We start from the raw sequence: 6,000 nt of genomic DNA on the forward strand, positions 1-6,000 counted from the left end.
TACTTAAGATAAACTATGTTTTTGAACCTAAACACACACTTTGACCATTTCAGTTTCAAACCAACTTTTTGTAGCTAATCAAACACTTTGCAAACTTCATGGATATGCTCCTCCTACATCCCTTCAAATGAATTAAGATGTCATTCATAAAGTCAATAATTACCTTTATCATATTGCAAAGAATATTTTCCATCATCAACTAGAAAATCATTTGAGCATTATTTAATCACCAAGTGTTTATATAAATTAAATGGTTTATAAAAAGTAGCCTTGCAATGCATCCCTATTTTTTATTTTTTCACTTGAACTTTTAGTTAATATTAAGAGTCAAAAATACTTAGAACACAATGTTCTATATGTTATAAGTTGGGATTCAAGTGAAACTCTTTTCTTAAATTGCTTTTATTTTTAGCATTTGTTATTTTTTCTTCTATCCATTATCCTTGGTATTTTCAAACTTCACAATTTATTCCGATTTTTCTTTCTATTTTCCTTTTTTATTGACTTTCTACCATCTCATTTTCATCCTTTATCCTCCATCTATGTGCAGAATTTAGCCATTCTTTTCCAACTTGTAGGCCATGGGTTCCCACCTTATCAAAGCCTGGGCAATCCTCCTCTGGTTGTATAGCTGGGGGAATATACTTAGAGATTATTCTATGTGTTTACAGTAGATTCATTATTGAGATTGATGATATAACACATTTTCATAATGTTTTAAATGAGATCTTGAATGTGATGGTATTGAGCTCTTTCGTATCTTGTCATGAGTATACGTGTGTCATTTATGCACCTCACTAACTGGAAGTTTTTAAAAGTTACTAGCAGGGATCCCAGCTCCGCTGGAAAAAAGTAAAGAATGTTTTCAATATGAAAAAATGCAATCATACATACTTTGGGTTAGAACAACACATTTAAAAAAAATAAAATAATAGAACAATGACTTATGATGTTCGTCACTGCACAGAAACTTTGCAGGTGCAAAATGCAGCTTCAGCACTTGCATCCACTCTAGCCGTGTCAAAGAGGGGAAGAAATTATTGGCAAAGATCCTGGGATTATCCTTTTCTAAGTTTGGTAGTTGACAATTTGTCAAAAAAGAATGGGAGAGTCTCTCTTTGCATTCTCCCCACCACCAGTAAGTCTTTTAGCAATTCAATGAGCTCTTCATTAGTCTTTGCAACTAAGTTGATTAAGAATACCTTCAAAACCAAGAGAAAGAGTATACATCTATAAGTTCAATTACCAGATTCTGGCAACCAGCTCTGGACTCTCAAGAATCTAGAAAAAAAAAAACTTCACTTACTTCTGTTGTCACTACTCCTGTAAAGGGTCATAGTCTAAACTCCAATCATGAAATTAAGAAGTTCTTTGATGCAACTTGTCTGATCAAAAAACATTAGAAGAGGATTGTTATGGCCCAAGTGTTGTCGAAGTTGGGTGGCTCAGAAAGGTTGCACAAGTCATTTAGTTCTGGAGGTAGATCCTCTTGTTATATGGCACCACAAACACAATGGTCATCTAGATGCTTGTCTTACTCTTTGCATTTTTTTTTAACAATGCTTCAAGGTACAACTGGAGAAATTTGCTAGAGATGCTCATCTTATACATATTATATGTTATGTAAATCTGTCTATTCTTTAATTCTTTTAAAGGCATCTCGTTCATTCTCACTTATCACGTACTATTGATGATGGACGTGAGGCATGGGAGGCCACTATGTGTAGCTCCAAGACATGTGTCATACTAACCTTCCCTAAGTTGCATGAGTAGTTGGTGTTTCACATATATCTTAGTATTATCTGGCGCACTGAAACAAAGTGGCATTGACAATGAGGTAGCCAATGAACTTACATGTGACTTAAGTTGTGTAGACCGGGAAAAAATGGTGAAAGAAATCTATCCAAGAGCTTTTAACTCACGATCCAATCTTAACAGCAATCCAGGTGCTTGAAGTACTTGTTTGTTGTGATCACAACTTTCTCAAGCAGAGAATTTGAATTATCTGAGAAGAATCTGAGTAGTCATCTGGCTTGATGGGACAACACATTTGCAGTAGAAAATAACAGGAACAAATGTGATGAATTTAACTATGTTCTATGCCTCGTAGATCTTATTAGTGAAGCCCTCTAAAGCAAGGCCAAGGCCTATTCTCTGTGTTGTATTTATCCTGAAATCCTGACATAAGAACAAAGTCAGATTCCAAAAACTTTTACTGAGTTTGACACGGCAGCATTGTTTTCTACACGCCTGGGAGTGACCCTCTCCTTCTCTAAGCCACACATCCACCAGGCTCCCACACAACTTAAGCACCGTGGAGAGGCTTATGGCAAAACCATCACAAACAGACAACTCCAGAACCACCTCCTTGCCAATCCCAGCATCAGTGACATCTATGACACAGCACTGTGGCAAGACATCTTGTCAAAGTGGCTGAGAATCCACCAAGTTTCCACATTTCATGTACATGCCCTGTTTATCAATTTTTCTTATACTATATACCATTGGATGCATTAGAATCAATTTTGGCTTGTTGGAAATTGTCTTTACGAATGTTAACAGTTAGAATGAACACTACATTACTGAAATCAATGCCATGAACCACTAAAATAGTGACTCGTCTTTTAAATCTGCTATGTAAACCTGTGAAAAAAAAACTAAAGAAACTACCTGATGCAAACACAGAGTGCAGCTTGTTTTGTATCAGCTTAAGTTCTTATTCCTCATCATACCACGGGTCTGCTGCTCACACCACTCTGATAACCGAGCCCAGTGATCGATCTCTCCAAGAACATCCTCTTGTTAAATCCATCAAACTCGCAGTTTCCACTTGTGAGTAGAATCATCCCATCCATAACTCGGCTGACGAGTTAGTTTGGCACTCTCCTCATGGCAATGGATGCCATTTCTCCCACTTCTGCCTGATCTACAGGCTGGAAGAATATCTCTGAATCGTTCCACACCAAGTACTATTTGGTAGTCCTTCTCAGTAAGAGGCCGTTGTATTACAAACTCTGGCACTATTTCCTGCAGTCCGGGTGGTGGCGCTGAAGTATATGAAAGATCAATTTCCTGGAAGTAAAGCAGTTAGAAAGGGAAAAGAAAAGTAGTGACGAAAGTGATATACCTTGAGTTTCGAGGTTAGACAACTGAGTTCTGCTTCATCTTCATCTACATCTTCTTCTACTTCTTCTTTGTAGTCTCTGTCCATTTGCTTGTACATATGCCAGTCCTCATCATTCATGCTAAAAGTATCTTCGTCCAAAGGTTGCTTGCATTAAGAGTTTCATTTGTTCTCTCTACACGGCAGTCAGCCTTTCACTTTTGACCGTGAGTCTGCAACTACAGTACCATGGCCGTTGGTTGTGCAAACTTTCTGCTGTTTTCTTTGGTCTACCTTTGTTGAAACTTCACAATGCCTGGCCTTCAACTCCTCTAGATACTTCTCCAGGTTTTCCTATGATGAGAAAGAGTTGTAAATATTTAGAAAGAAAAAGATGTAAAAGATGTACAAGCGATACTCTTCTTCCATTTGTTGCTTGTGCTCTCTCTGCAGGGACTCTTCTTAACATCTTTGCCTTGCTCGAATGTGTCTATCAAGTGCACGATCCCGATTTTTTGGGTTTTCTGCCAGTGGTGCTGTTGTTTTTAAAAAAATCTTTGCTTTCTTTTTCGCTTCAATTGCCAATGCCAAGCACACAACAGCTGACAAAAAGAAAATTTGATATACACAACTGTTCCTTGAATAAAAGGCTTTCTGCATTTTCGAGTAGAGGGTACTTTTGTGATGCTAGAATGTCACCACTATTCACTATCGTTTAACACCTTAATGCTTTCTCCGTTAGCTTTACATATACTACTTCAATCAGTCTAGATCCCGAAAAAGGTTCTTCAAGTATTCCGCCTCATTTTCTAAATCAATAAGCTTTGAGGATAGTTTTGCTGCTGCCATTTCTTGAAGCCGCTATCACTGCTTTTCTCTCAAAGCTGCCAGTTCATCCTCCCCAGGCTGCTCTTTTTCAGGTGGCAGTATCCATGGCACCTACCACCATCTCGTTTTCACTAATGCCTAGGGAGATTATAACTGATGAAATAAATTGCTACAACATTGACACACCGAACTGCTTACCTAAAATAGTTTTAGCTCTGCAGTATAGTCGACTGTAATGCAGCTATTCTCTGTTTTTCAAAAACCACATGTGGTAGTTATGCTATATTCAATCAAATCGCTATGGACTTACAGATATTGAAGGCACAAAAAGCACTTTAGATAATCAGAGACATGAAAGCCTCCTACCGATTTTCTGCAGCATACTTCCATAATAGGCTCCTTAATAGATATCTGACACAATACGAGTTTTGAACTTACAACAAAAGCAAAAACTAACAGAGAAACCATCAGTGTATTGGTATAATATGAGTTGTAGCAAACAAGTATACCATCAGAATTGCACGTGTGTGTGCATGCATGTGCGTGCACTCAGAGAGAGAGAGAGAGAGAGAGAGAGAGAGAGAGAGAGAGCACGCACCTGTCTAGTCGATTACAGTGTCAATCCATAAGGGTGCGAGAACTGGATTGCTGGCCGCGATGGCGGCAAAATCCAGCACTGCCGGCTTGATCCCTGCGATCCAATATTTGGACTGGATCCCGATCCGTAGGAGATGGCATCGAGGGAATCCCTCACAGAGCTGGATAGCTGGAAGCTTGTGACGTCCTCACTGCAGCAATCATGGCGGGGGAGCGCCACCATCGCCAGCCACCTGTGTGCCGACGCCAGGTTCTTGTGGCACCAGGATCTCTTTTGGTGCGTTGCTCATCACCATCCCCAATGCCATGGAAGATTGATAGGGGGGAGAGAGAGAGAGAGAGAGAGAGAGAGAGAGAGAGAGAGAGCACACACCTGTCCAGTTGGTTACAGTGTCAATCCATAAGGGTGCAAGAATTGATCACGTCCACAATCAGTACAAATATGAAACCCTCAGATACAAAGAGCCATAATAACTGTTTTTAAGAAAGTATTACATCTAAACCATTGATTTGACAAATCGAAGGGTAAGAGAATATCTGTCCCCCAATGCCAATAGCACTTTTAAATAAAGAAGTACTAGCAAAAGTCCCAGCTATGCTGGGAGCATTGTGTTCATTTCTGATATTTTATTAATTTCAAAGAATTGTAATAGTAATTGAAATTTTTAACATAATCATAATTATAAGATATATAGTTAAACATAAATTAATATTTATATTAAAAATCCTTTCTAAAATTGAATCTATCACCAACACACATCATAACATCATAAATAAAACTCATTATATTATATCATATTTAAAACTGATTGTTGAGAGAAGTCTTGGATATTCTATAAATGGAATTGCTCACCACAGGATCCCATGGCCAGATGAGCCATTTAGAAATTGAGGTTTGATAACCAATCTTTTCTTTTATTTGAAATCTCTATGCAATTGACAAAAAATTATTATTACTTGATGATTCTACAATTTTTCCTCTTAAGAAAGTAAGTGTTACTTAGTAAACTATATATATATATATATATATATATATATATATATATATATATATATATATATATATATATATATATATATATATATATATATATATATATATACACACACACACACAATATATATATACATATATTTTTATATATATAAAAAAAAAAATATATATAAATATATATATCTTTATATATATACAGACAGATAATTTGTATATGTGTGACACTATAACAAAAAAGATATGTATATGTGTTATTTTTTCTTTACATATATTTATATATTATACATATATATCTGTGACACTCTCTTTGTGCACAATATATATAGATATGCTGTGTGAGAGTAGTATGAAAAAGAAAGATACTCTTATATATATCACACATCTTCTTTTTGTCTATTTTTATATAGAGAGAGAGTGCCTCTCTGAAAAAAGATCTCTCTCTCTCTATGTATATGTATATATATATATATATATATAT

The sequence above is a fragment of the Selaginella moellendorffii genome, unplaced genomic scaffold (genome assembly GCF_000143415.4).
Source record: "Selaginella moellendorffii unplaced genomic scaffold, v1.0 SELMOscaffold_10, whole genome shotgun sequence".
In the NCBI taxonomy this organism is placed as follows: Eukaryota; Viridiplantae; Streptophyta; class Lycopodiopsida; order Selaginellales; family Selaginellaceae; genus Selaginella; species Selaginella moellendorffii.